At 35.0% G+C, this 22,620-nt stretch overlaps 1 protein-coding gene across 6 annotated transcripts in view; it reads right to left on the bottom strand.

Annotated features, from left to right (window-relative positions):
• Positions 1-22,620, bottom strand: part of CDH18 (cadherin 18) — a 718,124-nt gene that overhangs the window by 385,260 nt on the left and 310,244 nt on the right. The window contains exon 1 of one of the 6 annotated variants that reach the window (XM_046001017.1): positions 13,399-13,449. The exons of the other annotated variants lie outside the window; for them this stretch is intronic. The gene's annotated coding sequence lies outside the window, so the exon portion shown is untranslated. Of the gene's footprint in view, positions 1-13,398; positions 13,450-22,620 lie in introns of those variants that run through there. 6 annotated transcript variants of the gene reach the window in all.

Genomic DNA, 22,620 nt, shown 5'->3' with positions numbered 1-22,620 from the left:
TTTTCTCTATCACTAAGAGTCTTTATTGGTTTGCCTCTCTCTCTCTCTCTCTCTCTCTCTCTCACTCTCTTTTTCCTATGCCCATTTGCTTTGTTTCTTAAACTCCACATATGAGTGAAATCATATGGTGTTTGTCTTTCTCAGATTTCACTTAGATTATATTCTCTAGCCCCATTCATCTCTTTGCAAATGGCAAGATTTCATTCTTTTTTTATGGCTGAGTAATATTCCTCTGTGTGTGTGTGTGTGTGTGTGTGTGTGTGTGTGTACGCACGTGCACACATGCATGCACACCATTTCTTCTTCATCCATTCATCAATTGACGGACATTTGGGCTCTTTCCGTCATTTGGGTATCATAGATAATGCTGCTATATAAATATCAACATGCATGCATCCCTTTGAATTAGCATTTTTATATTCTTTGGGTAAATACTGAGTAGTGCAACTGCTGGGCCATGGGTAGTTGTATTTTAACCTTTTGAGGAACCTCCAAACTATTTTCCACAGTGGCTGCACCAGTTTGCATTCCCACCAACAGTGCAAAAGGGTCCTCTTTCTCACATCCTTGCCAGCACCTTTTTCTTGTATTGGTGATTTTTGCCACTCTGACAGGTGATATCTCATTGTAATTTTGCCTTGCATTTCACTGATGATGAGTGGGCTGAGCATCTTTTTATGGGCCTGTTGGGCATGTATATGTCTTCTTTGGAGAAATGTCTGTTCATGTCTTCTGCTCATTTTTTAACTGGATTATTCATTTTTTAGGTGTAAAGTTGTATAACTTCTTTATATATTTTGGATAGTAGCCCTTTACTGGATATGTCATTGCAAATATTCTCTCCAATTCCATGGCTGCCTTTTAGTTTTGTTAATTGTTTCCTTTGCTGGGAAGAAGCTTTTTATTTTGATGAAGGCCTAATAGTTTATTTTTTAAGTTTGTTTCTCTCCCCTCAGAAGACATATCTAGAAAGAATTTGCTACAGCTGATAGCAAAGAGGTTACTGCCCGTGTTCTCCTCTAGGATTTTTGTGGTTTCAAGTCACACATTTAGGTATTGTGGTATTATTTTTTAGGATGTTTGCATTTATTTTTAGAGACTGGCTTATTTTTTTTCTTCTGTTGGAGTGTTACTTGGACTTAATAAGCCATTCTTATTTTCCTATTCTCCTGGAACATTTACCTTAAAAAGCTGTTATTTCAAATTTAAATATTTGGAAAAATTCACAGCTGATACAAGCAGGCCTGAAGCTTTTGTTTGTTTATTTTAGTTTTTCTTTTTTGGGGGGAGAGGGTGTAATGATATTTGAATTTTCAAGTGAAAGAATATCCAAGAACAAAGAGATAAAGGTTAATAAAAATGAAACAAATTGCTGTAACAGATCATATGACTACATGTTACCATGAGTTTAAAATACACATATAAAACAGAATCTTATAAAAAGAAATGTGAGCTGTTGGATTGTGCCTGTGTGTCTGTGTCAGAAGAGAATTATGTGTGCTATATGTGTATATACATTTAAAATAAAAAAAGCTTTGCAACACAAGATGGAGTGGTCAACAACAACAACAAAAAGAGGTCAATTGAGTCCCATCTAAGAGTTTTTAAAATATGAATTACTGTATTAGTTTTCAATTACTGTTATATCAAGTTACCACAAACTTGGTGGCTTAAAAGAAGAGAAATTTATTATTTTACAGTGGGAGATTTCAGAAGTCCCAAACGAGTCTTAAAGGCTAAACTCCCATTTATTGACAGAGCTGTGTTCCTTGTGGCTGCGCCCCTTCTAGAAGGTGCCGGCCTTCCCTGGCTTGTGGCTTTCCCCTCCATCTCAGTCTTTATCTGTAGTCACATCTCTCTTCTCTCTCGCTCTGAATCCCCCACTTCCCTCTTACATATACACTTGTATTTACATTAGGTCATCTAGATAATCCACGATATTGTCCAATCTTAAATTCCTTAGATACATCTGCAAAGTCCTTTTTGCTTTTTAAAGTAATGTATTTACACATTCCAAAGATTAGAATTGGAAATCTTGCGGGGGATGGCGGGGAATGGACCATCATTCAGTCTACCACAATGAGTTCATTGAACACACAAAATGTTCAATGGCTTAAGTTCATCCCAAGAGGATTGGCTTGGGGACAAATAACATAATTTTGACATCATCCATAAAATATGGCCATCTCACATAAACCAAACTCAAGATAATACTAGTTCAGACCAGTAATTTATATGCTTAAAATGCCATATAGACTGCAATACTTTATCTAGAATTACTACACTTATTTCTTATAGATGGACCTACAAATGAAACAAATTTAATCATGGTTTCTGTATGAACATGGAATCAGAGATTTAGTTACATAACAGAAAGATTTACTACTTTTCAAAAAAAAAAGAGATTTATTTATTTATTGAGAGAGAAGAAAAATGGGGAGGGAAGGAGGAGCAGAGGGAGAGACTCTCAAGCAGATGCCCCACTCAGCATGGAGCCTGTTGTATAGCTAGATCTCATGACTCTGAGATCATGACCTAAACCAAGAGCTGGACACTCAACTGACTAAGCCACCCAGGCATCCCAGAAAGCTTTACCATTGATAGGAAAATATATAATGAACCCTCCATTTCTGCAACAATGAATACATTTCTAAGACTACAACACCCAGGTTTATTAACAAAGATTCTTCCCTGTGCACTTCTAACATGGGCATTAGCAGCTTTTGGCTTTGGGGTTCGCTGTTATCATTCCATTTTACATATCCCTCTTCTAACTGATAGACTAGTAGAAATGAGCATATTGAAGCCCAAGAACCCTTCTATTTTCCTAAAGTGACATTTCTTCTTTACTCTAAAGTGTGCTAATTTTATAGTTTCACTTTCTAATGGCAAGAGAATTTCACTTATTTCCGAATTCTTTTATGGAGTTATAGAGGAATGAATTCTGAGGTGCAAGTGGGAACATTTCCCAAACCATAAGTTCTGGCCATGAGCACGATCCTGACTTATGAAAAATAGTTGTGAGAACTAGAGACATTAATTCTGGATGAGTCTTGGTTTAGAGATAGGTTAGGCATATAAATGAAAAATTATCACCCTTAAAAAATGTAAATTTTTGACTCAGTAAAAGGAAGAATTCAGAAAACAACCATACTAGCCCAAATTGATCAATTTCCCTCAGGATATAATTAAGGACCCTATAATTAAAAGTCCTCAAATATTAAGTGGATTATATTTGGCAGAAGGAAAAGAGAGAAGATTCTAGTATCCAGTTGGTGCATGGTCTCTATAACCTTTGAATTTCTCCCAAAGCAGAGATGCTCTGTTTTCAGAATAGAAACATCAGCTTTGGAAAAGATACAGACTCTAGCCTGGGCAGATCTGATCTTCCTGTTATATTTAAACTCGCTTTCTAACTGACTCATACTTTCGCCAAGAGAATGGAATGTAATTACTTATTTCATTTTTAAAAGTGTTTCCTAGGAGCAAAGTAGGAGAGAGAGACTCTTAGTAAGAGGAAAGAAAGACAAAATGAAGACTTACCACAGATAAAATGCCTTCAAGGGCATTGTCCTGCCAACATTTTATTTGGCTGTATTTTCAGCTAACTTCTCTTTTCTCTTAGTCCTAGAACTTTGTGAGAAATGAGGATGAGTAGTAAGTGCATGACTGGGTGAATATCAGAGAGGATAAGGCAAAATAAAAACTAGATTTAATTTGCACATTTGACACAATAATCAATGGTAGAAATTATAATAAACACTATTCAAAACAGAAGTTAGAAGACCCTGCTTGATTTGGCTAAAACAACCATCTACTTGCTTAGGTATAAAAACAACAAGTGTGGGGCGCCTGGGTGGCTCAGTGGGTTAAGCCGCTGCCTTCGGCTCAGGTCATGATCTCAGGGTCCTGGGATCGAGCCCCGCATCGGGCTCTCTGCTCAGTGGAGAGCCTGCTTCCCTTCCTCTCTCTCTCTGCCTACTTGTGATATCTCTCTGTCAAATAAATAAATAAAATCTTAAAAAAAAAAAAGTGTATCTTTAAAGTCTTATAGTTAATATTAGTTTACCTTTAGTAGGAAACTTAATACTGTTATATATAATATTCATTTCTTTCTGACATACTAAAATCATAAATAATAGAATATAATTTTATCTTCTATGTTGGAAAGAAGTTGGAAACAAGCACTGTGTAGGGAAAATCTTTGTGAAATTTTTACCCTTATAATGATCAATTATATTGTCTAAAATTCTTAACATTAGAATTAGGCATTTGAGCTAAAATAGCATCACTAATGATCTGTGACTCCCATGAGTCTTGCTTCTTGATATTGATGCTCCTGTATAGTCCTTTCTGACATTGAGTAAAGCCAAGCTATAAAACCTATAAGGATATTGTCAAAATTATAGAGTGTAACTCTTGGGAAGGCTTCTACCTTATGTTCTCTTGGACTGTTCCCTCTGGGAGAAGCCAGCCACCATATCATGTGAGCACTTGAGCAGAAAGTCCAGATAGGAAGAAACGGAGGTCTGTCAACCACCAGGAAAGCATCTTTCAGAAACAGAGATTTCAGAAAATGGAGTCCCCTGTCCACACTCTTCAGAGGTACTCTCATGTAGGGCCTGAGTCAAAACCATCCAATTTAACTGTTGATGTCTGGACACATAAATATTATGTAAGATATTAAATATTTACTTTTTTGAGAAGCTATTAACTTTCAGAGTAATTTGTTATGTAGCAATGGGTAACTAAACAATATTATAAAATATATTTGTATAAATGTAATAATATTTATACAAATTATGTTAATCAGTTCACTGAATCAGTATCAAAGTGAAAAAAAATCCTTCAGCCTTTGCAAATATCCATACTATTCTTAGACAAAGAACATTACTAACTCTCACAGGGGAACTTTAAAAAGAACAAATGTACACTCAAGTCCACACAGAATGACACAATAATGACTTTTAAAAAGGATCCCTGGTTTATAAACAAAGGACGTTTATACATATACATAGATATATACACATGAAAATTTAAGCTTCACATTATAGCAAGTTCAAGGGAAAATAAGCAAGGAGACACTGTAAAAGGACATTAGTCTTACTTATTCCATTGAAAGAATAGTAGAGACTATTCAAGGAAGTTTTATTGAAATTAATATGACCTTTCAACACATATTGGGTTTTTGGTGTTATTTTTGTTTTTTTCTTGGCTAAATTCTCTAGTAGGGAGTTGTTATTGTTCAAATTTGGTAGGGGACAACTTCTGGTAAAAACACATATTTAACCTCTTTGTATTAATTCATTGTTTAATACTAAAAAATTCTGTGATAAGGATCAAAGATGGGAAAAATGTTCTCTTATTTTATAGCAGTAACTTATATCATGAATCTTTTTACTCTTGCTTTGTAAAACTCATCATTTTGCATTTCTTGAATTTATTTATTTTTTAAAGACTTTAAGAGAGAGTGAGAGAAAGAATACAAGTTGGGTAAGGGGCAGAAAGAGAAGCAGACTCCCCACTGAGCAGGGAGCCCAGTGTGGGGCTCAATCCCAGGATCCTGGGATCACGATCTGAGCCCAAGAAAGATGCTTAACTGACTGAGTCACCCAGCTGCCCACAATTCCTTGAATTTAAAAAATAATTACTTTAAAATAGACTGTACTGATCGTGGAATAAGATTTTCATCTTTTTTTTTTAATAAAAGGAGAGATGTAAGCCTTCTCTAAATTCTGATCATCCTAAGACACATCAGTATAATGAATCACTATAAGAAAATTCACCAATATTTTCAAATTGGATCTATTTTACTTTTATTAGCCTCCTCTTCAAAGTGAAAAAAAATATAGATCTCAGTATATACACATAGAAAAGTAGTGACTAACTGAATATTTTGATACCAATTAAATACAACTGATATTTTATATGAATATGCTTTCATATATCTTTGTAGTATTTTAATTACTTATTTAATATGAGAAATAGATACATTAAGTAACATTAAAAAATGACAAAATATTAGGTCTTTAGAATTAAGCAGATAGTGGCCACATCCAAAATATTGGGGAGAAGAATCTAAAAATTTATAACTTGACTTTTTAAATTATTAAAACACACATTTTATATTCCTTTTAATTCTTTTTTTCTTTATGTTTTCTATGGAGATACTTTCAATTATTAGAGAAAATTAATAAACCATATATGTATTGTCAGAAATAGAAAAACTGGAATATTTTTCTGTTGTGATATAACTGTTTCCAAATGAATTCCTATTTATCTTCAAAACTCTTTGCACAAATATTTAAGGGCTATAAAGTCAGTAACATTTGACTTCTGAACGTTTCTATCTTCTTCTAAACTCATTCAATGTTAGAGAACACCAAAAAGTAATTTATCATTGTGTCACAGTGGCCTGAAGAATTTCTTAGGGGCCTAAGAAGACCGATGAGGTTAATCATTAAGCCCAAAAAAAATCCCTGAAGGTGAATTTTTCTCTTTGATGTACACAGATAATTCTGTCTTTGTTGAAGATGGCTCATGAATCTTTGTTGTCATCGCCAACCTTTAGGTTTGAGATAACCTACTGAATATCCCTGTTATTAATGGAACCTTGAATCAAAATGTTCACTTAGTGAACATCAATCTAGTAGATCAATCTAGTAGATAGTTTAGTCCTGGTCTAGATTATGTTCACTGTTGGAGTAGGGGCAGGTCAGCTGAACATTGGGGGAAATACAGAGAATTGTCAATTGGAGAAGAGAACTGAGATTTTCCTTTGAAAGGAATTTTAGTTGCAATGGATTCGTTTTTCATAATATGTCTCGAAAACTGATATGGCCCCCAATAAAGGTATGTTTGCAAGGAGCCTATCGAGACTTCTTAGAGAATAAGACACAAATGCTGAGCTTAACCTTATTAAGGTCATAATTTTTATAAAGGAGATTATCTGAAGAAAGCCATGAGATATAATTGAATTTGTCCCTGCTGTAAAACCTTCAGTATCAAAAAGCAAAGGATACAAGACTTTAAAAATGATAAAGTTCTAAACCTCTAGCAGTTCCAAATGACCCAGCAATTATACTCCTGGGCACTGATCCCAGAGAAATGACTACTTATTTTCAAACAAATGCCTGTAAACACATGTTGATAGCAGCATTACTTGTTATTGCCTAGAACTGGAAATAACTCAGATGTCTTTCAAGAGATGAATAGTTACACAAACTGCCATACATCCATGCCATGGAAAACTACTCAGAGTTAAGGAGGAGGGACTACTGATAAAGACAGCAGTCAGGAAGAGGTGGGATAAAGAAAGATCCAGGGAATTATTATGCTAAGTAAAAACAACAACAACAACAAAACCCAAAAGTTTATATATGATTTCACTTGTATAACATTACCAAAATGATAAAAATGGAGAGATGGAGGTAGTGAATGGATGAAGTAGTTGCCATAGACTAGGAAGAGAGTAAAAGATGGGTGAGAAGTAGGTAGGTGTTATTACAAAAAGGCCACAAGAGGAACACATATGGTAAGGGACCTGTTTTGTATCTTGACTGTGGTGGTAGGCACACAGATCTACCTGTGACAGAATGAAAAATGGACTCCAAGATGGTATCCATGCTTCAATCCCTGAAACTCATAAATGTTACCTAATTTGGAAATGGGGATCATTAAATTAACCCTAGACTATTCAGGTGCACTCTAAGTACCATCGTAACTGTTGCTATTAAAAAAGAAAGGCAGGGGGAGATGATGCATACAGAAAAGGAGGCAATGTGACCATGGATACAGAAATCAGAGAAATATGACTACAGGTCAAGGAACGAAGCCAGACACCAGAGCTGGAAGAGCCAATAACACTGATGAGGGTTGTTTCACTAAAAACGATTAGAGGGGGAAAAAAAAAAAAGAACTGGGAAGTATCTTCATGACTCTAATGTATGAAAATACAAAACATGATACAAAAACAAATGTTAATTATAAGAAAATAAAATATGTTAACAATAAGAAATGTAATTTCTTAAAAAAAATTAAGAGAATGAAAAGGCAACTGATGAAATGAGAGGTTTGCCATTTAGGTTTTTGACAAATTAGTCATATGTAAAGAGTTCCTATAAAACAATTAAAAAGTCACTGTGAAAAAAGAAACAGATAAAAATTTTAAACAGAATGTCTTCACAAGAAAGCATATCTAAATGACCAGTAAACATAAAACAATGATTAATTAGTCACCAAGGAAACATGAATAAAGACCATGTGTTACCACTGTACACTCATCCAAATGGTTATCTTTAAAAAGGAAGTTGAAGCTAGGTGTTTGTTTGTAGACAAACTGAAATTTTCTTACACTGAGAATGAATTTAAATTAATTATCCATTTTGAAAAACTGTTTTGTACTATCTAATAAAGTTCCATGTACACATTCTTTATGCTCCAGCAATTTCAATCACATACATATCCAACAGAAGTAAGTAGAAATACATACATATATGCTTAGAACAATATTCATGCTGCTGTTAAACTGGAAATGATCAATGTTGTCTACATTTTAATGACTAAGTACTCTTATATTCATATATGCAATATTATAAAGTAATAATGAATAATTATAAGTGTATGTATAGCCAAGGATGAGTCACTCAAAAATCATTAAGTGAAAAAAAAAGAAAAAAGTATATAACAGTACATAATGAACAATTCTGTTTATGACACGAAGAAAATATAGAAAAGGGATTGCACTAAATTTATAAAATTGGAAATATTTTTATTCTTATTATTTTGAATTATAAAATCTGGGCATATGCTATATCTTCATACTTATTCAGTATTTATTTTCTTCAGAGAAAATTCTCATATTTTCTTTTTTTCATAGATCACATAAAATTTTGGTTAGATAATTTTCTAAATTTTATATGTATATGAGGAATTGTTACTGTTATGACCAAACACATCAATATACCACATTTTCTAATTTACTAATAATAATGTTAGGAAATATATTCAGAATTTCAGAATGAATTATATAAAGTTAATATGTAAATACAGAACTTTATGTAGGTTCATCCCAACCTATTCATTGAAAATGTAGGGAAAATGATTACTAATAAAAGATTGCTTAAATAAAATAGGTACAGTCATATAAAGGAATAATGAGTCAATAAAAATAATGTAGTATATGGGATTTCTGGGTGGCTCAGTTGATTAATTTTCCGACTCTTGATTTCATTTCAGTTCATGAGATCCTACCCCGTATCAGGCTCCACACTCAGTGTTGAATCTGCATGAGATTCTCTCTCTCCCTTTCTCCCTCCCTCTGCTTGCATACCGTCTAAATAAATAAATAATATCTTAATAAATATGTATTTTGTGAACCCTTCATTATATGGAAATGAGAAATCATTGCTAAGTGAAACAGCATATTACAAATGTCATATATGGTATGAGTCAAAACGAGACAACCAGGAAGACAAGGCTTTTTAAGGGAGTGGAGAAGAATCTACCTGTTTAAGTTAAGCCCACTAAGAATTAAAAAAAAAGTCCAAGTGGATACATAGTAATTTTGACAACAGTAATATATCAATGTCATAGTTAAGATCAGTTTGTCCTCTTTTTAATTATCTGTTTTCATGAGTTTTAAACATATAGTTTAGTTTAGTACCAAGATTTTATAATCTACTATGTTTTCAGTGGAAATCTGCCTTTCCTCCATTTTAAGAACAATATATACACTTTTAAAAATATCAATAAAGCCTCTGCAGAAAAAGGATCTTTCAAAAATATCATCTGCGTAAATGAAATCAAGCAGATCAGGTTAAAATTCTGGCTTGGCTGGGGTTCCTGGGTGGCTCAGTGGGTTACAGCCTCTGTCTTTCACTCAGGTCATGATCCCAGGTTCCTGGGATTGAGCCCCACATCAGGCTCTCTGCTCAGCGGGGAGCCTGCTTCCTCCTCTCTCTCTCCCTGCCTCTCTGACTACTTTTGATCTCTGTCTGTCAGATAAATAAATAAAATCTTTAAAAAAAAGAAAATTCTGTCTTGGCTTTTGTGACCTTTTGCCTTGAGAAATTTACTTCTATGATACTTGATTTCCTCATCTATAAAATTTGTAAAATAAATAATCATGTAAGACTTGGTGGTCTTGTCTTAAATAAATTTATATTTTATATTATTACTTTTGTCATAATTATTAATATAATGGAGAAAACTTTGGGAGTCACATCTTATATATTGATAACTATTTCCTATAACCACAAATCAACACACTAAGATATGTTATTTATTTCTTATATAATTACTTTTCAAAGTGTTGTCTATCATTTCAAGAAAGAAGAAAATCAGTTTCAATAATTTTATAAATATAGGGGCACCTGGGTGGCTCAGTTGGTCACGCATCTGCCTTTGGCTCAGCTCATGATCCTAGGGTCCTGGGATGCAGCCCCATGTCAGGCTCTCTGCTCAGTGGGCAGTCTGCTTCTCCCTCTACCTCTCCCCTCCCCCCAAAGTGTGCTCTTGCTCTCACAAATAAATAAAACCTTTAAAAAATAATAATTTTATAAACTTAATAGTTATAAGAAAATATGTAATCATGCACCTTCATTTCAGTAACTGCATGTTTTCTGTTACATTTTTTTTCCAAGAAATCTTTCTTCATTTTGAAATAAGCCAAACTAATTATCCTTCGATTTATCTACTCACATTTGAATCCCTGACATTAATTGTATTGGAAGCAAAATGAGCCTTTGAGAATAAGTCTTAAATCTGATATGGAAACCATCAAAATCCTAGAGGAGAACACAGGCAGTAACCTCTTTGACCTCAGCCACAGCAACTTCTTACTAGACACATCTCAAGAGGCAAGGGAAACAGAAGCAAAAATGAACTATTGGGACTTCATATGATAAAAGAAGATAAAAAAACTTCTGCTCATTGAAGGAAAATATCAACAAAACTAAAAGGCAACCTACAGAATGGGAGAAGATATTTGAAAATGACATTTCTGATAAAGGGGCAGCATCCAAACTCTATAAAGAACTTATCAAACTCAATACCCAAAAAACAAATATCCAGTTAAGAAATGGGCAGAAGTCATGAATAGACTTTTTTTCCAAAGAATACAGATGGCTAACGGACACATGGTAAGATACTTAACATCACTAATTATGAGGGAAATACAAATCAAAACTACAATGAGATACCACCTCACACCTATCAGAACGACTAAAATTAACAATACAGGAAACAACACATGTTAGCAAGGAGATGGAGAAAGGGGAACCCTCTTACATTGGTGGGAATGCTAATTGGTACAGCCAGTCTGGAAAATAGTATAGAGTTTCCTCAAAAGTTAAAAATAGAATTGCCCTATGATCCAGCATTACATTATTAGATATTTATCTAAAGGATTCAAAAATTTGAAGGGACCTATGTGTCCTGTTGTTTATAGTAGCATTATCAACAATAGCCAAATGACAGAAGGAGACCAAATGTCCTTATGTCCATTAACTGGTGAATGGATTTTATATACATGAATATTACTCAGCCATAAAAAATTAATGGAAATTCATCATGTGCAAAGATGTGGATAGAGCTAGAGTGTATTATGTTAAGTGAAATAAGTCAGCCAGAGAAAGACAAATTCTGTATGATTTCACTCATATGCGGAATTTAAGAAACAAACAAAAAGCAAAGAGATAGAGAGGGAAACTAACAAACAGACTCTTACCCATAAGGACCAAACTGAGAGTTACTGGAGGGAAGGTTGGTGGGGGATGGGCTAGATGGGGGATGGGTATGAAGGATGGCATTTGTTGAAATATGTAAGAGATGAATCACTAAATTCTACTCCTGAAACCACTATATTGTATGTTAACTGACTAGAATTTACATAAAAACTTGAAACCAACAAACAAGAAAAGAATATCTCGAGCTCAAAAGAAAAATCTGACATGGGTACTCCAAGTATTAGAAGCTCTGGACTTTTCACTGAGTTTGTCAAAAATAAGTGTTTAAGTATAATATGGTATGCCTCTAAAATATATTTAATATTAAAGTTCACATAAAAAGCATTAAAAATCAATGAAACATAAACTCAGAATATATTTCTTGGTAGAATTTGAAATATCAGATAAAGATACTCTATAAACAAAATGTTACTCAAAAACAAACCCAATATTGACCATTTCTGTGGTTTATATTATAGCATTTTGTGAAATAAATGTAACTGCCATATCATATGTTCAGTTATTGGATATATTTTTTCACAGGATGTTTAAAGCACAGAATGATTGTCAAACAGATCCTAGCATCTCAATCAAAAAACAAAGAAATAACATATACATTAATTTAATATTAAAGAATAACTGGTTCATCTGCCTCAGAATAATATCACGACACCCTAAATACATTTTTACCATCTGTATCATGGCTTTGCATAGCCTTAATTTTTCTTGATTCAACCGAAGTACATACATTAAGCCATCCCAGTGTTAATTCGCTTCTAGTATTATAAAAGTATTAGGGCAATACTTCTTGCGTTCTTGCTTCTCTCTCTTGGATCACTCATTCTCAGGGAAATCGGTTGCCATGTTATGAGTTGCTTTACCGAGAAGCCCAGGAGGTAAACAGCTGGGGACCTCAATCCAACAAGAGCAAGGGACTGAAGCCTTAAGACAACCAGGAAAACGAGCTTCAAAGTGGATTCTCCAGTCCTAATAGAGCCTTCAGATGAGTGCAGACCCAGCCAACAGTAATCTTGTGAGCGATCCCGAGCGAGAATCACCCAGTTACCCACTCCCAAGCTCCAAAGCCGCAGAAACTGTGAGATGATAAATGCTGTTTTAACCTGCCAATTTTAGGAAAACTGATAGAGGCAGGAAAAGCACAGAATGTACTGACGTAATTTGGCTGTCTGTGTTACTTCATCACTGCAGGGTGATGCAAGATACTGATAAATAATGTTTAACTCTTACCAAGCACCTGGTGCTACACCAAGCAAATGGTTATCAAGAAAATAATAAGTGAAATGTATTATAATGTTACCACTTTTTTCATTTTAAGTATTATTTGAAAAATGTCTTATATGTTGAAATATTTGAAATAAATTAGGAATTGCAATAACTCCTCTCTATCTCTATATGCCAGCTTTCAAATTTTAAATTTTAAATTTCAAGATTTAAGTTGAATAATTTTAATACATCTTTTAAACCTGTACAAAACTTAGACAAGTCAAGAAAGAGCTATTATTCCAGTCACAGAATGTAAAACATCCCCATACAGTAATAAAGCATTAGAAATTTTAAGTCTGAAATTAAAAAGGAAAGTATTAAGTCATAACATTTTTGCCTCAGAATTTCTAATACCAGATTTAGAAATTTTGTAGATGATTAATCTTACCAGAAGAGTATCTCTCCCCTTCTTTGCAAAGAGTGCTGAGAGTGACCTTTGCTATCTGCTAGCTTCTAAGTGGTTTTGAAAAGGTAAGAGGAAAAAAAAGAGTTATGTTTTATTATGAACAGAGCAACATAACCTTACTTTGGTAGTTAAAACTCAAAATAATGATGTACCAGGAACATTTTTAAAGATACAATCAGCAACTTTGGCCCTCACTTTGGTTTTTTTCAGTAATGCAAACAAAGGTTTTGTTTTTGTTTCCTTTCTGAAGGAGTGTACGTTTAAATGATCAGAACAGAATTTTGCAATATGCATACAAAACTCACTCAAGCATCTGAAGAAGATTCTGCTTGTTTCTACGAGGGAAACAAACAAAAAAGTGTCCCCATATTCCTCGCATTACTTCAAAGGACATAGGGAGGTTTTTTGTTTTTGTTTTTGTTTTCCCCCACCTACATGCTGACAAAATGGACTGTGCCCTAGGAAAGTACAGTCTTCCTAAGTATCTTTTGGTCATTGGCTGAATAAGATGTTTGAAACACATAACACTCAGATTTCTTTTGTGCTAGACAATCTATTTATTTATTTATTTTTCAAAGAAGCACAGAGCCCCACACAGGGCTTAATCTCACAACCTTGAGACCATGACCTGAGCTGAAATCAAGAGTCAAGACATTTAACCAAATGAGCCTACCCAGGCGCTCCTGTGTTAGACAATGGAATTGCTCCATATTATAAAAGTCTTTATCCAATAAGCATGATTAGTAGAAGATAGGAAAGCAGAGAGATTAATGGGTGACCTCAAGTTGTCGAAACTTGTTAGGACTAAGAACGTGGGGAGGCACTTATGGGTATAAATATACAGGACTGCTCTAGGAAAATAGTATCAGAGGCAAAAAAAAAGCCCCAGAAATCTCTTTATACATAAGTTTTCAGTTAATGTGATACAACACTGATCTTTCCTCAACTTTAGCTTTGTAAATGAGCTAAACGCTTAAGCTTGGCTAAATGAGTACTACTTTTGGCTTCTGTGTTTCTCATTTGAAAAGCAAATGTTTTTGATCTTAAAGTATCTTGGGATCAAGTCTATTCGATATTGTTAATCACAGAATTAATCTGATTACGTTTTTAAAAAGATTTTATTTATTTATTCATCAGAGAGAGAGAGAAGGAGAGAGCACAATCTGGGGGAGTGGCAAGCAGAGGGAGAAGCAGGCTCCCCACTGAGCAAGGAGCCCAGCGTAGGACTCAAGCCCAGGACCTGGGATCATGACCTCAACTGAAGGCAGGTGCTTAGCTGACTGAGCTACTCAGGAATCCCATTTTGATTATGATCTAACTAGTTACTTTTCAATATCTTTGTTTTGTTGAGGACAGAGGTTTACAATTCCTCTGAGAATACAGTAACAACTGTGGATCAGCTTTCTTGAAAAATGCAGGTATACAAAGATGAGCACAGAACAGAATGCAGTCATAAAGGCAAGTCACAGAGATTACCATAGGATTTATGAAGACCTTGCAACTGTAAACGTTTTCTTTTTTTTTTTTTTAATATTTTATTTATTTATTTGACAGACAGAGATCACAAGCAGGCAGAGAGGCAGCCAGAGAGAGAGGGGGAAGCAGGGTCCCCAATGAGCAGAGAGCCTGATATGGGGCATGATCCCAGGATCCCGGGATCATGACCTGAGCGGGAGGCAGAGGCTTTATCCCACGGAGCCACCCAGGCACCCCTGTAAACGATTTCTTAACAAGAGACCTTTCTCCATACTGATAAAGGAGCTCAATTTATATTATTTGAAGTGGGGGCTTCTGAAAGGTAGGGCTGGAGAAGGGCAGGGAGAATTCTGCAAACAAGGGGAGATACAGAGAAGAAAGATGAAGCTCAAGTGGTCCAATTTCCAAGTTAGAAATTGGAGTCTGTTTCCTAAAGAAGCAGCTGGATAAGTAATGGCCAGGTTCTATAATAATCGTGGTGCTACATTTTAATTACATTTTGATTTAGGTAGAATCTTGCAGGTTGGCTTTGTGTCCTAACCACATTCATCACATAGGTTTTATGAGGAAATATGTTCCAAATTCTAACAGTGGCTTACAAATGAACTTGTAGAGCACAACCTGTTTGCAATTTGGGAATGACTTGCAATCCTTTTGTTTTATTAATAGTTCATTAAAATATTGGCCTTGGGATAAGGAATGAGTTGGAATACATTTAGAACTATAGCAATTTTATATTAAGTTTGAATGATTTATATGTTTCTAAAATTATGATTTACAATTTAGTCCAAAAATCACTTTTTCAAAAATTTTTCTGATCTTCATCAAAAAGCACTGGTCAACATTAGCTATAGGTAAGCTAAAGAATCTAATGGCTTACTTCTCTGCTTCTATATACATTTTTAACCTGTTTAAAAAAAAAGGCAATGAAAATGTCAGCATAGACTAATTATATCACAGGCCATGAAGCAATTATTAAAATAAACAGGACTTGTAATGTTTAAAAAAAAGGCTAGCAGAGAATCCAGGAAAAAGTTGACAAATAGCAGTTAGATTTATATAGTGTTGACTGCAACTGGTATTATTAAAACTTTTTTTTCAAGTGAGGAAAACCTAGATGTATGCATCGACACCAACCATCCTTAATACCACTTGTATTTTTTTTTTAAACAATTACGTTCTGAACCTAGTACACTTATCTATAAAATGAATGAAATATTTTCTTTTTCTAGCTATTAACATACTCCTCAACAATGTATGTCTTTATAAATTAATAGTATAATAGTCTCTAGAGATAGTGGAAGAATCTATTAATTAATGAAGAGCTAATCCTTATAAAAATGAAAACCAGATGTCAATACTTCTCCTTTATCTAGTGATATCAGATGTAAAAATAATTAATGGTACATGGTACAAATTCTATGAAGAGAAAGGATTTCATAGGACTAGTAAATGTGACCCATGGGCTTTAACTATGTCATTCTCACATCCTCATTATAAAACAAAACAAAAGCAAAAACAAAATCAATCTACTCCTCAATTGCTCCTTCCTGTTAATATTAAGTTTAAATGTATAATATATGTTAAAAAGTTTAAATTTTCATGTGAAATACCTAATGAAATTTTTATCTTTTCTAAATAGAATATATCTATATCTATAGCTATATCTAGAAATTATATAATATAGTTAATCTAATTGAAGATATTTCTTATTAACCTAAACAACGTTATTAACACTGAGTTCTATACCTTGACAACATACTCATTTGCAAGTTCTTATCCTAACCTTCTTATTGCAATATTACCAAACTGAACTCCTAACAGTATCCCAAATTCCAAGACTTTATATAAAATCATTCTGAAGTACTATTCAAACTTGTATAATTCTGAGAAGCATATTTAGAAAAATGTACCAGCTCAGTCGCGTATTCAAAATAGCATGCATACTATACAAATAGAAAATGTAGTCAAATATGCATCAGTTTAAGATCAATTATTAAAGAATGTTTGAAAATATAAATACATTCACGACTGGGCCAAAGACATGACAAAACCAGCAAACAACCCAAATGCAACAAGCAAGCACCTGCTCAAGTCTGTGTCTCTCTAAGCTTTCACATACATCTTTGTCAGTAGTTGGTAACTAAAACAGAGTCATCTATCACTTTATAGAGAAATAAAGACCAATGAGAAAAGGCAATTTCCAATGTTTGGTGATTAATGGTAAAATAACAGTAGTTTGTCTAGCATAATAAGCCTGAAATTTAAAAAGAACATGATGATTGCTCAAAAGTGTCTAGTAATGCAAAAGAAAAATTCTTACTTTTTTGTCTTTGTGGCAACCTTTCCCTCAGTATCCTAAAAAGACAAGTGTTCCAAGATGTCTCCATTAAAAAAAAAATCTCTTGTTACATGTTTGACAAACGCTGTCCACTAAACCTAGTTCTGTAAATTGATAAGCACTATACTTTGTATTTGGTTAGAAATGCAGTATTATAATAATTTATAATAAGCCAAAAACTTATGATATGTTTTTACTATTCTTTTTCTCTTCCACAATTTTTCTTTCTTTCTTTCTTTCTTTTTTTTTTTTTTGTTTAATTTATAGAAATGTATTTTGTTCTCTAAGTTTAGGAATAAAATCTTTCATAAAGTGAGAGTATAGGAGCGCCTGGGTGGCTCAGTGGGTTAAAGCCTCTGCTTTCGGCTCAGGTCATGATCCCAGGGTCCTGGGACCGAGCCCCACATCGGGCTCTCTGCTCAGCAGGGAGCCTGCTTCCCTCCTCTCTCTCTCTCTGCCTGCCTCTCTGTCTACTTGTGAGCTCTCTCTGTCAAATAAATATATAAAATCCTTAAAAAAAAAGTGAGAGTATGTACAGTGTTACAGATTCAAAAATGCAGATTGGGGCTAAATACATTCCACAGAAGGCTGCTGGTAACAAGAGCATGTCAAAACGTCCTTTTAATCTCTTTTGTGTCCTTAGAGAGTTATGACATAAACAAATGGTATTTAGAAAAAAACATATAGCATTAAGATAGATAAGTATCTTTTCCATAATTTTATATCTTAGGTAATGAAATAACTTGATTTTAAATTGCTTAATATCCTGTTTCTAGTAATTTATTTATTTATATTTTATTTATTTTTATTAACATATAATGTATTATTAGCCCCAGGGGTACAGGTCTGTGAATCACCAGGTTTACACATTTCACAGCACTCACCATAGCACATACCCTCCCCAATGTCCATCACCCAACCACCCTCTCCCTTCCCCCATCCCCAGCAACCCTCAGTTTGTTTTGTAGATTGAGTGTCTCTTATGGTTTGTCTCCCTCCCAATCCCATCTTGTTTCATTTATTCTTTTCCTACCCCCCAAGCCCCCAACGTTGCATCTCCACGTCCCCATATCAGGGAGATCATATGACAGTTGTCTTTCTCCCGTTAACTTATTTTGCTAAGCATCATACCCTCTAGTTCCATCCACGTCGTCGCAAATTCTTCCACAATTTCTGATCATTTTCTTTGTTTCTTGACCATGACTACTTGGTCTTAAAAATTAGGAAAACCATGGTCACAAAATAAACTGATATAAAGTTATATCACTGTGCTTTATGCCTTGGTTAATTTACTTAGCAAATTTACTAAGTTCAGAAATTGTTTTACTTTTTTGAACTTTATAAATATCACAATTTCCAACCAACACTCATTCAATATTTAGGAGTAATATTTTATATTACTGACTCAAAATGAAATAATATCTTATAATTATAATGACCTGATATGTATGCTTTATATTTTTTGAATGTAGATAAGGAAGAGTTAATCAAAAATGTCTAATATATAATTTGCCTTTATTATTTCTCAATTATGTATCCTAGCAACAATGAAAGATTAGTTGTTGCTTTACTTTCTTCTCCTCTTGGTAAGGAAATAAAAATCTTATTTCAGAAGGCTTATTTACTATCACTATAAAAATTGTCAGAAGTACCTGCATTACCTTTTTTTTTTTTTTTAAGGGAAAAAAGCCAACAGAATATAATTAAATGTTTAATGAAAAATGAAATTCAAGTACTCATACATTTCAAAGCATGACTGTTTTGGTGAATTCTAATATTGACAATGACAATGTTTCTTAAGCATACATAGAAATTTTAATTAAAAATGGTTTTCTATTGGGCCCCTGGGTGGCTCAGTGGGTTAAGCCTCTGCCTTCAGCTTGGGTCATGATCCCAGGGTCCTGGGATCCATGCTCCCATTGGGCTCTCTGCTCAGCAGGGAGCCTGCTTCCCCCCTCACTCTCTGCCTGCCTCTCTGCCTACTTGTGATCTCTCTGTCAAATAAATAAATAAAAATCTTTTTCTTTTAATGGTTTTCTATAGTATGAACATCTGCCATAACTTTTGCCTAAAGCTATGTATGTGCAAGGAGAAGACAGGATAATTAGATATATTTATTATGTATTAATTATATATAGTAGGAAAAAATAGACACATTTTGAGTCTAACATAGTTACAAAGAACATTAATATTTTCTATTGCAAAATTCTATTCTAAAAAGAACTTCTGTAATTTTAGGAACTTTGTTTTCTATAGTTGAAGGATATTGAAATGTTAAAAAAAAAAATCTAGAATTTATTCATGCCTTTCCAGGTCATCGACAGCTCTTCCTGATAGAGTGTACTGCCTGTGCATGCCAAATTGGTAAATGGTAAATTGGTAAATTGGTAAATGGCATTACCAATGCCAAAGACATTGGTAACCAGCGGCCAGTCGTGGGACCTATTTTCCTCTGAGCTGGGATTTCCATTTCTTCCAAGGAAGCAGTGGTATAAGGATCATTATTTACGGTAATAAATTTAATTATATTTTATCAGCCTTGAATACTAATGTAAAAATCTAATATTGAAATCTCCTTGCTAGAGAGGCTTCTCTAAATCTGAAATACAACAACAAAAAAATAATGTCTGGTTATTAGGCTGTGCATTCACGCCAAGAGGGAGATGGCTAAGTTCAGCGGGTAAGAGCATGGTCTACGGTGTGGGTTGTTCAGACACGGTTGGTAGCCCGGCTCAGTCACACCCTGGCTCCACGCTGTCATGTTGGACACCTCTCCTCACCTCAGAAGCATAAGCTTTATTAACTACGAAATGAGAATGACAGTACTGAGAAGAAGAGAAATTGGTGTTTTCCACTTTCTTTGAGGAATTAAAACACACAACATTTTTCGCAGAGAACTAGAACCTCAATGAGTCAGCAAATCCACGATCATTTTTTTTTAATTATATATGTTAGTCACCATACAGTACATCATTAGTCCTTGATATAGTGTTCCATGATTCATTTTTTGCCTATAACACCCAGTGCTCCATGCAATATGTGCCTTCCTTAATACCCACCACCGGGCTCACCCATCCCCCCCACACCTCTCCCCTCTAAAACTCTCCATTTGCTTCCCTGAGTCCATAGTCTCTCATGGTTTTGCTCCCCCCTGATTTCCATGATCTTTTTTTAAAGTGTCTCAGCCACCTAACCACTAATCCTACAGAGCTGTTGGGAGGGTAAATGAAACAATGCAAGTAAAGTGAGTTCCTGCATTTTTGTTAAAGCTCTTTGGTAAATGTCACTATTTTAATAATTATTATTGACTAGAAATCTGATGCCAAAGATAATGAACACATGAAACAACAAAAAAAAAAAGAAGAAGAAGAAGAATTACCAAATAAATGATAAAAATAGACAAGTGCTGATCTCTATCGGTGTAGTTACTCTTCTCTTACATTATCATTTACTTCAGATTTGCCAAAAATGATAGTAATCCAAAAGAACTGTAAACCGATTTGGCACGTTTTAAATCTGCCTTCCCTGAATGATCACTGTAAGATAAAGAACATTACTCCCAACTATCATCCATGTTCACAACTCCTATTGATGCGCATCCTCCTGTCAGATATGTGACAGTAAATATCTAAATCAAAACACAATAATCATGGTATGAGGATGACTTGTGCCCTCTTCTGCTTTTTTTCCCCCTTTCAAGGATAATTACTGTAGTTTAGAACACTTAAAATATATGCACTGAGGCATACGTTATTTTCCCCTTCTCTCCTTTTTTTTTTTTTTAAATATTTTATTTATTTGACAGAAAGAGATCACAAGGAGGCAGAGAGGCAGGCAGAGAGAGAGGAAGGGAAGCAGGCTCCCTGCTGAGCAGAGAGCCCTATGCGGGGCTCGATCCCAGGACCCCGGGATCATGACCTGAGCTGAAGGCAGAGGCTGAACCCACTGAGCCACCCAGCCGCACCTTCCTCTTCTCTTTGATACATGAATACTGACTTCCGTTCAGCCTGCGAGTTCATTCTTGCTGTGGCAAACATCCGGTAGGAGTCCACTAAATAGATTTTCTCTTCTGCTAATGTATCAGTTAACCTTCACACTGTGGGTAGTTTATTTCTTCTCAGGAAACAAATCAGTCTCCACATTGCTCAATAGCTGTGGCCAAGGTGGGATGTAATAAGAGGGAAATAGAAAAAGTACCACTTGCAAATTGGTGTTATTTACATTTATTGAGGAAATACAATATACGATGAAATATATCCTAGTGAACTGGAACCCAAATTAGTCAGCAACACTACAATCACTCTTTTAAAGTGTCTCAGGGACCTAAATAGAAATGACTTTGTGCAGGTTTAGATTACCCCAGAGTGTAAACAAGCACATTTTCCTTAAGGACGCAGTGGCCTGTTCTCCATTAAGCTCTGTATTATGAACTGAGGTTGCGGGGATCCATTTGCTTTTTCTATCTTCAGAATTGGACTCTCACAGCTACACCCTTCTATGTGAGTTCACTTATTATGGATTCACAAATGGATATGGTCAGAGATATTTCTAGGCAATCAATCAATACTCCTTTACTTATATTAATAATTAATAAACATTATAGACACGATGGCAAAGAAACGCAGAGTTGACATAAGAATGTATTGCACTACCAAAGTCAAATAAAGCCACAAACGTGTCCGACGGCAATGCATAATACAATCATCTCTTCGAAAGAATTTGGGGAAGGTGCACGATGTGTCCCGGAATGGGAGATGACACATGGGCCAAGTAGAGAAGGACCCTGCTTTTTTTGGATGATGCAGACCAGGCCGTGGGGTACAGAGAGACATCAAAGAAATAATCATGCAAATAATTATCACAAAACATTCTAAATTCCGGGAGGGGTGGCTGTACAGTGGAAGAATGTAAAAGAGGGTTTGCTCGGGCCTGGGGAAGGCATTCATTCTGAAGTGACGTCTGAGCTGATGGGATGAAGGTAAAGACGCTGGAGCAGAGGGAACGCTCCGGGCAGAACCTCTTCAACTGCCCGTAGGCATTTCACAACTGGAAGAAAGCTCTTGTGGGTGACTCTTGAAAGAGCAAGAAGCGGGGGAGGGGAAGTCAGCTGGGGACAGGAGCTGGAGCCCTAACTGGGCGCAAGCTCCGGCCCCTCCTTTAGATGATGTTCTTACCCCCAAACAGTGAGAAGGCGTGGAAAGGCATTTGTTGGTAGCTCATTGTCATGAGTACACTCACATTCCCATTTAAAGCTCGTTCTCTTGGTGTAGCAAGAAATGGGGAGGGAGTTATGAGCTATGAGTCTGGATCAGATAGGATGGTGATCTGAAAGAGGGTATTGCTGGTGAAGATACAGAGAGGGGAACAGGTCCCAGAGATCATTAGGA

Source organism: Meles meles, chromosome 3 (assembly GCF_922984935.1).
Source record: "Meles meles chromosome 3, mMelMel3.1 paternal haplotype, whole genome shotgun sequence".
Taxonomy (NCBI): Eukaryota; Metazoa; Chordata; class Mammalia; order Carnivora; family Mustelidae; genus Meles; species Meles meles.
Note: the sequence above shows the minus strand (reverse complement) of the source record. Positions and strands in the feature narration are given on the sequence as shown.